Source organism: Piliocolobus tephrosceles, chromosome 12 (assembly GCF_002776525.5).
Source record: "Piliocolobus tephrosceles isolate RC106 chromosome 12, ASM277652v3, whole genome shotgun sequence".
NCBI classification, from domain to species: Eukaryota; Metazoa; Chordata; class Mammalia; order Primates; family Cercopithecidae; genus Piliocolobus; species Piliocolobus tephrosceles.
Window position 1 is genome coordinate 3,884,788 of NC_045445.1, and position 13,037 is coordinate 3,897,824.

Genomic DNA, 13,037 nt, shown 5'->3' on the forward strand with positions numbered 1-13,037 from the left:
CCCATTCCCTAAAAAACATCATAATCCTCTAAGTAAAACCAACAAGATCAATCCTAACACATTTGCCCTCTAAGTTTCATTTGGTATCAGATCAATCCTAACACATTTGTCCTATAATTTTCAGGGAAGTCTATGATTTGGAGAAACGTGTCGCCCTTAGGCTAAGACTAACTACATTACCTTAAACGAAAACCCCTTCTGTCAAGTGCTATTACAAGCTACTGTGAACAGGCTGTGTTCAAAAAGTTCATTAGTTTCCGTTTGGAATACTGAATGCATTTTCCCCAAAAAACCACTGATAAAAAAAAAAAAAAAAGGTAGTTATATGTCCAAACCAGCCCAGGAAAACAAAACCAAAAAACCACAGAAATCCCCACCTTGGACCCAGAGCAAGCACAGCTCAGCTATATTGCATTGATGGTATCATAAAGCTGAGTTAACTGCAAAGCTTAACCTGGTTTCTATTGAAATTACATTTCCAATTCATACTTGGGACTCCAGAATTAAACTCCCCGATGTGGCCGCCACTGAGAGGACGGTGCCTGCTCCCCGTCACAGCACCAGCTGCATGGCCAAAGGGGAGCTCCAGGCAGGAAGAGGTAAGTGGCTGTTCCTGGAGGGGAGGGAAAGCCCAGTTTGATTCAGCAAGGACACTGATTTTAGTAACAACATTCTTGTTGTGCCTGAGGCCTGTGAATCCTAATTGAACATGCAGCATACACATTCAGAAAGCCCTGGTCAGAAGGAATGGCAGGAATTTTTAAAAAGCAAATAGTTGTAATAGCCTGGGAAGATTTTAACCATCTCTGTTCCCCATTCCAAAGTCTGAAATCCTATCTTCTGGCCACTGAATGTTCTATGAAAACAAATCATCAGAAAAGAATCACTGGAGGTTCTTACTAGCTTTACGGTTTCACTCAGGATGCATAAGATCACATGACACAGATTCAAAAAAATCACTGTGTTATCATTAAAATAATCTTTGAAGTCATTAAAAGGTATCTGAATTAAGTGATGGTATAGCTAAAAGACAAAGTCTATACATAAGTTACTAAACAAAGAGTATTCAGACTAAGAAGCTTAAATTTGTCTTTTTGTGGGAGGATGGATATGTTTACCTTAATTGTGGTGATGGCTTTACATGTGTGTATTTACGTCAAAGCTTATCAAATTGCAAACTTTAAATATTTGAGGTTTATCATTTGTTAACTACACATCAAGAAATTTGATAATAAATAAAAGTAGTATATGCTTATGGTAATAAAAACCTCAAAATAGTAAGTCTCTCAGAGCTTCATTCCCCAGTAATAACCACACTTAACTAGATCTATTTTTAATTCTGAGAACTGCTTCCATTGTGATAGTTATGCTTCCATTTCTTGATTCGTCAACTTTAAACAGTGTCTATTAACCTCCCATTTTAAAAGATGAGAAAATTAACTCTCAAACTACTACCTCCCTCTTCCCAATCTCTGTTGATTGAAATGCTAATTTTGAGTTCTTTTGTTTTCCTTCAGCAGCTGCTGCATCATAAAAAACACTCATGATTTTTATGTTTCAGATACTCTTCTAAGCACTGTATTAACTCATTTTATTCTCAGAACAACCTCGTAAGATAAAAACTATTATGGACAGGCGCAGTGGCTCACGTTTGTAATCCCAGCACTTTGGGAGGCTGAGGCAAGTGGATCACTTGAAGTCAGGAGTTCGAGACCAGCCTGACCAACATGGTGAAACTCCATCTCTACTGAAAATACAAAAAATTAGCCGGGCGTGGTGGCAGGCACCTGTAATTCCACCTACTTGGGAGGCTGAGACAGGAGAATCACTTGAACCTGGGAGGCGGAGGTTGCAGGGAGCCGAGATCACACCACTGCACTCCAGCCTGGGCAAGAGCCAGACTCTGTTTCAAACAAAACAAAACAAAAACAAAAACAAAAACAAAAAATACACCTATCACTGGTCCCATGTTTTGACAAGAAAACCAAGGCGCAGTTTAAGTAACCTGGCTGAGTTCAAGGTGGCAGAGCAAGTAGTTAAACCCCAGAAGTCTAGTTCTGGATTTGTGCCCATAACAACTCCACCACACTGCCTCAGCATGGCGCCTCTATCACCAGACCCTTTAAACTACAGCCCTAAACCTATTTTGACTCCTCAAATGTTAAATATCTCTTAACTCCCTTCAGGTTTTTTGAAGAAATCAATACCACTACCCCTTCCTCCACCTCTCTACCTCCCAACCTCCATTCTGTAACTACAATTAATGTTTTGATGCTTTGTCTATAAATTGATAGTAAAAACTGAAAACTAAAAAATAACATTCACAATAAAATCTTTATGAAAATATTGTCCACTGCAGAACCAAATTGTGCAATTGAACCTTGATATGATTTGGACGCTGTCCCCTCTAAATCTCATGTTGGATTCTAATCCCCAATGTTGGAGGTGGGGCTTGGTGGCAGGTGTTTGGGTCATGGGGGTGGATCTCTCACGGCTGGGCACTGTCTTTGAGCTAGTGAATGAATTCTTTTGAGATCTGGTTATTTAACAGTGTGTGCTACCTCCTGCTGCCTTGCTCCCACTCTGGCCATGTGAGACAGCAGCATCTCCTTTGCTTTCCACCATGATTGTTAGCTTCCTGAGGCCTCCCCAGAAGCCACGCAGATCCCAGCACTATGCTTCCTGTTAAACCTACAGAACTGTGAGCCCAGTAAACCTCTTTACAAATTACCCAGTCTCAGGTATTTCTTTATAGCAATGTGAGAACAGCCTAACACAAACCTCATATATGGGAGTTATAACTCCTTGTCAATAGGCCTTTGCCACTAGAAGGAGAAACTAACGTGAAAAAGGGTGCAAAGGGGTGAGATGATAATCTGCTTTTAAACTCACATAATTCTTTGCCTACTGCCATGAAATCCTCAGTGTTCTTGGTATTGCTGGCGGAGAAGGTCAATGGAGGCTTACCCAAAAGTCTCTAAGTTGATACCTATTACGTTTCCTCTGGATCACCATGTCCCTTTCCTGAAATGAGCCATTTCAAACACATGCACAGAGCTTCATTTTCTTCTTAAATGTGATTCTGATGGAAGTCATAGGAGAATAGGTTGTAAGCCAGGAGGCCTGGAAGCCAGCTCTCGCTGATGATACACAGCTTCCTAATGCCTGCATTCTGGGCCTCACTTTCGACACATAAAATGACGGGAGTCGGGGGGAGGGGGGAGGGATTGCATTGGAGAGTTATACCTGATATAAATGATGAATTGATGGGTGCTGACGAGTTGATGGGTGCAGCACACCAACATGGCACATATATACATATGTAACAAACCTGCACGTTATGCACATGTACCCTAGAACTTAAAGTATAATAAAAAATAATAATAAAAACAAAAAAAAAAAAAAAAACAAACAAACAACAACAACAAAAAAACATTAATGGTATATTGGAAAGACCAAACGTATATCAGTAAAATGGATTAATAAAATGGATTATATTTTTTTATAATGGGATACTATACAGAAATAAAAACTGAACTCTAGCCACATTCAATAATATATATGTCTCATAAACATGATAAAATAGTGAGTTCTGTATGACCTAATTTAGATAAAGTTAAAAAATAAGCAAAATGAAAAAAAAAAAAAATAAAATAAAATGACGGGAGTCTATGGGATGACTGCCAGGACCCTACCAGTTCCCAACTCCCAAGGATTTGGGGTATCTAGGCCTCAGTAGAAGACTAAAGAAAACATCTCCCAAACTGAGGCTAAGGGAGATAAATCGGCATAGTGGTTAAAAGAACACACTCCAGAGTGAAATCCCAGCTCCAGCACCTACTTACTGGCCACAGGACCTCAGGCGAGCCACACCCCCCCAGCTTGGAATCTTAGTCTCCTCTTCTCTATATGGGAGATGTCGAGTGCACCTCCCTTGCAGATTGTTGGCAGGGTTAAATCAGTTAAGACAATTGTACCTGGGGTGGATAAGTAACCTTTTCCAGTTGATGAGTCTCAGCTGCCCCAACTTGTGGTGCCACAACTATTTTCACACACCCCACATCCCCTCCCTCAACTCCTAAACATGTCACGAACCTATGAGAAGGTGCAAAAACAGTTGATAGTGATCTTAATCTATTTAAGAAAGCAAGCATACAGCGTCAAAGTTAATGTTACTGGCCCCTGTCGTGCTCTAAATGGCTTTCACTAAATCAAGAAAAAGTAACAAAATTCAAATTTGTGTGACAGTTTGTGTTGGGAATAAAACTCCCTTCCTCTGTCCTTCAGGGCACTCCCAAGCAGTGAGGTGAGGGCTTCTGTTGACCACTTGCTTTGGGTGGACTTGGGTAAGGGAGCCAGTATACTTTGCCCTTCTAGGATCTGCCTGCCAGAGAGACCCTGAGAGTACAGCCTGGTCTTCCAAGCCTGTGGAGATTTCACCTATGTGGGCCCTGCCCGGAGAGATTGGCTGCAGTTGTCCAGGGCTACCTTTGGGTGCACATGTTTAACTCTAGAATGATGAACGAGGCAGCCCACCTAAATCAGCCCCTCCCAGCCAACTTTTGTCAATGAATAAAGCTGATACTTTGGTCTAAACTGTTTGGCTCCAGTTTTAATTCTTGATAAGGTAACAGCTGACACCCTGAAATCCCCAAAGTGCGAAAGTATTTCAGAAAGTTTTCGAATACAGCCAGTACTAGTACTACAAATACTAACAAGCAGTTACTGAAGGCTTACTATTACACCAGGTACAGTACTAAATGCTTTATGAGTTAGCTCAACCCTCCCAGCCACCCATATGACAAACAACGGAACTGAGGCAGTGACAGCATGGTAACTTGCCCTAGGCCATACAGCCAGTGGCAGCACAGCAGGGATTCAAACCAAAGCTGGCTGGCTTTAGCAAGCATGCTCCTGACCCCAAGACAGCCCCACCTAAATCTGTTTCCCTTTTTGAGGGAGCTGACAAAGACCCTTAACTCCCAGAATGCCCTACTCTGCCCTGCTCTCTCCTTCCACCACAACTTGTTTACATGTCTATTTTAACACTTACCACAGGCCAACTTGTATTGTAATTTTCTGTGTCTCTTGGCCTACGAACCCCATGCAGCCCAGCCCAGCCCAGCCCCTTGCACATAATAGGTACTCACATCATGTTTCTGGAAGTGGAGTAGTGTTCAGCAATGACAACACACTCCTCTTGTATTTGTTCTTACACATTATATTTTTGTAGAGTAACAGTGTACAGTAAATGAGCATTTGTGTTCCATCCATATGTCACCTCATTTAATATATTCAATCTCTGTTTTAATATCCGTTATACAGATGAAGACACTGAGACTCAACAAGGTCAACTAACTTGTTAGGCAGCTTGTTAGTTACGGGGCTGGGATTCAAAGTAAAGTGTTCTGACTCCAAATTTTATCTTTTGGATAAAGCACATGAAAAAATTCTAAGTCAAATAAATATCAGTTTTTTTATAAATTAGTTGTCTTTGAACGTATGCCCCTAAGAGGCTTCTTCTCAATAAAACACTGTAATATTGGAGTAAAAACTCCACCATTTTCTGCCTTAGGCATAAAGTCTATAAATATTTTTCCTTTAGCAATCAGATGGCTACAAAATACGTATTTTAAAAAAAAAAGGTTTTACTCTGCTAAGAAGTTGGGACCGTCAGTCAAGAGATGGTTCTTGCTCTAGTAAAACTGAGCATGTTTATTGAAGCCTCAATAACCAGAAGTCCATGCAGGCCAATAAAAATCTAAAATAGTCTTCCCAATACATTTTTTAACAACGTCATCAAAATGCAACCCTGGGGCCACGTGCAGTGGCTTACACCTTGACTTCCCAGTACTTTGGGAGGCCAAGGCAGAAGGACTGCTTGAGTCCAGGAGTCTGAGACCAGCCCAGGTAACATAAGGAGACCCCATCTCTACAAAAAATAAAAATTAGCTGGGTGTGGTGACGCATGCCTGTAGTCCCAGCTACTCAGGAGGCCAAGGCGGGAGGATCACTTGAGCCTAGGAGGTCAAAGCTGCAGTGAGCCTTGATGGTGCCACTACACTCCAACCTGGGCAACAGAGCAAGACTCTATCTCCAAAAGAAAAAAAAAAGTACAACCCTGGTTTTTGGGAAATTAGTCACACCTAAACCTTACCTGATACCTTTGTCAAATCTTGACTGAAACAATCACTCTTAAGGCCCACCATGAAATGTGGCAAATGAGCTGTTCGTTTCTATCCTGGCTGAAGTATGCTGGCCCAATTTCCATTTACAAAAGTAATGAGTATATTGTTAATTGACTAGTAGAAGGATAATTGTTGATATTCTTGTTGTTAACTAAATTTATTATAAGAAACATAATAGTTAACTTCTAACATCTTTTTTAGCATAACTGTATTTTTCAGTTGTTATAAATACAATGATACAAATTTTTACATGCAATATAGAATCATTCAGCAGTCTAAAAATCTTGACTTTTAAAATTAAACTTTAAATTTTGGGATAATTGTAGAACCACATGCAGTTGTGAGAAATAATACAGATTCCATGTACCAGTCACCCAATTTCCTCAATTGTAGCATATTACAAAACTATAGTACAATATCAGACCCAGGATATTGGCATTGATTACAATCAAGATGTAGAAAAATGTCATCACTACAATGAACTCTACTGTTGACCTTTTATAGCCACATTTTACTCCCCTCCCTGCTTTCCTCTCTTCTTGGCCCCTGGCAACCATTCATCTATCTTTATTTCTATCACTTTGCCATTTGAAGAATGTCATATCAATGAAGTCATACAGTATGTAACCTTTTGGTACTGTCATTATTTTACTCACGTAATTCCTTTAAGATTCATCCAAGTTGCTTCTGTGTATCATTATTTCTTTTTATTGTTGAGTAATATAGTCCATAGCACGGATGTACTACAATTTGTTTAACAATACACCTGATGAAGAACATCTGAGTGGGTTCCAGTTTTTGGCGATTATGAATAAAATTGTTAAAAACATTCATGTACAGGTTTTTATGCAAACATAAGATTTAATTTGTCTTGGACAAATGCCCAGGAGTACAATTGTTCGGTCATATGGCAGGTGCACATTTCGTTTTTAAGAAACTGCCAGACTGTTTTCCAGAGTGGCTGTACCATTTTACATTCCCATCAGCAATCAGTGAATATAATCTGGTTCTCCACATTTGGTGTTGTCACTTTTCAAAAATTTCTAACCATTCCGATAGGATGTAGTGATATCTCACTGTGACTTTAATTTACATTCCCCTATTGAGAAATGATCCTGAACGTCTTTTCACGTGCTTACCTGCCATGTGTATATCTTCTTTGTTGAGATGCTTCATATTTTTTGCTCATTTTCTAATTGGATGGTTTGATGTTTTTACTGTCGAGTTTCAAATATTCCTTATATATTCTAAATACTAGTCATCTGTCAGATATGAGGTATGCATCTATTTTCTTCCACTCTGTAGCTTGTCTTTTCATCTTAACAGAGTCTTTCATAGAGCAAAAAGGTTTTACATTTTGATCAATTTTTCCTTTTATGGATTGTGCTTTTGGTGTAAAGTTTAAGAAGAATGATTTATCTAGCCCCAGATCCTTAAGGTTTTCTTTTTTCTCTAAAAGTTTTATATTTTTAAGTTTGTGATTCATTTTGAGTTAATTTTTGTATAAGATGTGAGACTTAGATCAAGATATTTTGTTTGTTTGTTTGTTTGTCTATAGATGTCCAATTACTCCAGCAGCATTTGTTGAAAAGTCTATCTTTCAACCATTAAATTGTTTTCATGTCTTGGTGGAAAAAAAAAAATCAGTTGAGCATATTTCTGTGGGATGACTTGTAGGTTCTCTGCTCTGTTCCATTGATCTGTGTGTCTGTACCTCTGCCATAGTCTTGATTACTGTACCTATACGACATGTCTTGAAGTCATTTAGACTGATTCTTCCCACTTTATTCTTCAAAATTGTTTCAGCTACTTCAGTTCCTTTGCCTTTCCATATAAGTTTTAAATCTATATCTACAAAAAATCTTTCTGGGATTTTGATAGGAATTGTGCTAAATGTGTATATCAATTAGGGGAGAAGTGACATTTTTCCTATATTGAGTCATCCAAATACATGAACAATGCTGTATGTATCCATTAATTTAGATCTTCTTTGATTTCTTTAATCAATATTTGGTAGTTTTCAGCATATGAGTCCTGTTCATGTCTTATTAGATTTATACTTGCTATGATTGGACTACATCCCCAAAATTTCATGAGAAAATATTTGCAAATCACATCTCTGGCAAGGTATTAATATCTAGAACACATAAAAAAAAAAAAAAAAAAAAAAACTCCTACATCTCAACAGCAACAACAAAAACCACAAACATCACAAATAACAAGTATTGGCAAGAACATCAAGAAATTAGAACCCTTGTGTACTGTTGGAAGGAATGTAAAATGGTACAGCCACTGTAGGGGTTCGAACACGTCCCTTAAATTTCGTGTATTGGAAACCAAATCCCCAAATTCATGTTTATTGAAGGTAGGGCCTTTGGAAAGTAACTGGGATTAGATATGGTCATTAGGGTAGGGCTTCCATGATGGGACTGGTGACTTTATAAGAAGAGAGATCTGAGCTAGCAGGTTTGCTCTATCTTGCCATGTGATGTCTCCTGCCATGTCATGACGCAGCAGGAAGGCCCCGACCAGATGCTCACCCCTCATACTTGGACTTCCTAGCCTCTAGAACTGAAAGTAGTACATTTATTTTCCTTATAAATTACCCAGTCTGTGGCATTCTGTTACAGCAGCAGAAAATGGACTAAGACAACACCTAAGTATTTCACTGTTATAATACTAATGTAAATGGCACTGTGTTTTTAATGTTGGTCTCCACGTGTTGCTAGTACATAGAAATGCAACTGACTTTTGTATATTAATCTTATATCTATATTGTCTTGTATCCTGTGACCTTGCTAAACTCACTTATTAGTTTTAGGAGGTTTTTTTGCTGTGTTCTTTCTTCCTTCCTGGTTCTCAGGATTCCTCCTTTTATTGCTTCCTTTCTGTTCAGAGAACTTTCTTTAGCCATTCTTTTAGGATAGGTACGCTAGTGACAACTTCTCTTCCAGTTTTCCTTCATCTGAAAATGTCTTGATTTCCTCTTCATTCCTGTAGCATATTTTTACATGGTTGACTTTTTTCTTTTGGCACTTGAAAAATGTTGTGCCACTTCCTTCTGACCTTCATGGTTTCTGATGAAAAATCCACTGTCATTAGAATTAATTTTTCTTATAGGTAAAGTGTTATTTCTCTTACTACTTTCAATATTTTTTTCTTTGTTTTCAGTTTTCAGAAATTTGACTATAATGTGTCTCTGTGTGAATTTGGGGGTATTTCTCTCATTTGGGGTTCACTCAGCTTCTTGAATCTGTAGGCTTACGTGTTTTGCCAAATTTGGGGAGCTTTCAGCCATTACTTCTTCAGGTGCTTTTTCAGCCCCATCCCCTCTCTCTCCTTTGGGACTTTGATGACATAAGTGTTAGATTATCTTTTGTTATACTCCCACAAGTCCCTGAGGCTCTGTTCATTTATCTCTGTTACTCAAATTGGGTAATTTCTATTGTTCGATTTTCAAGTTCACAGATTCTTTTTGTCTGTCCTCTCTATTATGGTGTTGAACCTATCCTTTGAGTTTATTTCATTTATTGTATTTTCTAGTTTTAAAATTTCCATCTGGTTCTTCTTTGTCTCTTACATTTCTTTGTGGAAACTTTTCTTTTTTTTTTTTTTCATTGTTTGTTTCAAGCGTATCTGTAACTGCTTATTGCTTATAAAAAAGCAATTTTATGATGACTTCTTTAAAATCTAACATCTCTATCATCTCAGTTTTGACATCTATTGATTCTCTTTTTTCATTCAGTTTGAGATCTTCCTCATTCTTAGTATAACGAGTGATTTTTCATTAACATCTGCACATTTGGGGCATTATGTTTTAAGACTCTGGATCTTATTCAAACCTTCTGTTTAAGCTGGCTTTCTCTGACACTGCTCCAAGAGAAGAGGGGCACTACTTCATTACTTCTAGATAGGGGTAGGAGTCCAAGTTCCCTACTCAGCCTCCACTGACACTGCAGAGTGGGGGGCTCCTCATTACTGCTGAGCAGGGGTGAGAGTTCTAGCTCCCACAGAAACCTCCCTGGCTGAGAGAAAAAGGGGTGCCTCATTGTTGCCCTTGATATGGCCTCTACTGACACCACACTAGAAGGGGCAACCTGCCTACCAATGGATGACAGTGAAAGTCATGACTCTTCACCAGGTCTCCCCTAATACCACCACCACTCCAGGGAGTTGGTATGCCTCAGTATAACCTGGCAAAGGTCGAAATCAGGCTCTCCCAACTGGCTTTGTTGGTGGGGTGGGTGTGGGTCATAATTTTTTTCTGTGGTGTTTGGCTGGAGTAGAGTAGTTAGTGTGTTTTCTTTTTGCTAGGTGCCCCTTTCCTGGTCCTCTGGATAGACAGAGTAGGCTTTTCTTATCTGCGCCTGTTGGCATTTCTGACTCACTGGTTTCTTCAGCAATGAGTCTGGGACATATGTGGCAAAAACAAACCTAGGAAACTCACAACCATGTCATTCCCTGGGTCTTGAGGTCCCTAGCTAGTCCGCCTTTTCTACCTTTCAGAGTATCCTTATGTTTATTTTGTAGATAATGTCCAAGGTTTTTAGTTGTACTTAGTAAGAAGAATAAGAGAAAATATATTTGCTCCATGTTTTCCAGAAACAGAAGTCTAAATCTTAACATTTTTAAGAAATAATTATTTCCCACAAAAACAATGATAGGATAGTACTCTTGTATCTATTACAGTGGTTACAAACTGGAGGCCTATGGTACCATAGGTTTTTTAAAAAAAATTAATTGCTCTTAGGTGGGCATTCTATACTCTCCAGTTCTCTACAGCACTCCTCCATGTCTGCCTAGATTTGTGAACTGTCCCATGAAGGCATCTGAGTTTGCAACCTCTGATTTATAAGTCACGAGGCCAGGCTATAGATTACAGATGTAGATTTTGAAAGTTCATGCTAAAGTTTCCCTTTTCATAGACTAGGGCCCAATTTAAGAAATGTTAACCAAGACTCAGCTCAAGCACAATGAAGCCTTTCCTATACTCGGCCTTCGACTTCCCTCCAAACGTAATTACTGTACTATCCTATCCAATGATTAAACTTAGTACAAGGTCCTCTCCATTTTCTCATTTTTCTTCAGAATGTTTAGAGAAGAGATATAGCTACTGTGTGTGTGTGGGTGAGGGAAGGAGAACAGAGAAGAGGTGATGATAATGATGAAGCAAGAGGAAGGAAGATGATCACATTAAAACTATAGTGTCCTCAGGAAGGGAAACATCACACACCGGGTCCTATTGTGGGGAGTGGGGGGAAGGATAGCATTAGGAGGTATACCTAATGTAAATGACGAGTTAATGGGTGCAACACACCAACATGGCACATGTATACATATGTAACAAACCTGCATGTTGTGCACATGTACCCTAGAACTTAAAGTATAATAATAATAATAATAATAATAATAATAATAATAATAATAAAACTATAGTGTCCTAATTTTCATAAAGCTGGCCCAAATCAAATTCTTTTGAACACAATTGAATAATGTTCTAGCAAGAAAGGCATTTAGAGGTGAATAATCTAATCCAAGTCCCTTTATCCTTCCAGATAAGGAAACTGAGCCTGAGAGACTATACAAGGTCACAAGCGAACCAATATTGTTTATACCACCCCATCAGGTTCTCTTTTCATAGCCTAGTCCTACTTTCCAAACAATGGAAGCTGTCATCAACTATATCACTTCTACCAATAGTTCCTAAAAATGTTTCCATTTTAACTGTATTATTTCATCTAATCTACAGATTACATTCGAATTTTCTTCTTAAAATTTCTGACAAATTCAAGAGAGATTTTTTACCATTTGTTAGCCTAGTAAAAATGAAAGCAATTGAGTTGGTAGTGGAGGGGGGACAAGCAAAACAAATATTTTATTACATTTTGTCTAATAGTCTTAATTATCAGGCCAGTCTTCAGGACAACTCGGTATTAAATCAGGCATTTATTAATTTAGCTGCCCCACAATTCAGTATAATAGCTATCCACTCTTTCAGCTGGGACAATGCTTGCCAAACTTGCCATTTCACATATCACCTCAACAAGTTTGGTTTGCTGTATCTCCAAACTGCCCATACTAATTTTATACTTATCTTTATATTGATTTAAAATCTATTCCTTTTTAATACTTTGCCTGCTCTAAGCCATAACATCCACTAAATCACAAGCCTGATGTGCTGATTTTTCTAATACACAAGAAAATAATTACATAGCTACTAAAATATGTCCATGGACATACTGTCTAAACTCATCTCATGTGATACAGCGATATTCTGTACTTTAGATGAGCTGACCCTGGGCTGACAATTTATGATATGAGTAAATAATAAAATAATTATTCTCCAATATCTGAGTTGCTAATTATTCAGATGCTTAGTAATATACCAGAAATACAGGGTCCAATCACCAATTTCAACAGATATAAACTCAGGAAGCCTAGGTTTTCAGATTTTATCATGCATAAGAAATATATGAGACTCTTGTTTCCTTGCCCCAGAGACTCTGATTCAGTAAAACTGGAATGGAGCCCAGGAAGCTGCATTTTTACAGGTACTCCAGGGAATGCTGTTTTCGGAAGACCCAAGGGTCACATTTTGAAAAACAGTGGATGAGGCCAGGTGTGGTGGCTGACACCTGTAATCCCAGCACTTTGGGAGACCGAGGTGGGAGGATCACTTGAGCCCAGGAGTTCAAGACCAGCCTGGGCAACATAGTGAGACCCCATCTCTATTAAAAAAAAGAAGAAGAAGAAGAAGAAGAAGAAGAAGAAGAAGAAGAAGAAGAAGAAGAAGAAGAAGAAGGAAGAAGGAAGAAGGAAGAAGGAAGAAGGAAGAAGGAAGAAGGAAGA

At 38.7% G+C, this 13,037-nt stretch overlaps 1 protein-coding gene across 2 annotated transcripts in view; it reads right to left on the reverse strand.

Moving 5' to 3' along the window:
- MTMR1 (myotubularin related protein 1) overlaps window positions 1-13,037 on the reverse strand; it is a 74,466-nt gene that overhangs the window by 52,716 nt on the left and 8,713 nt on the right. The window lies entirely within an intron of this gene.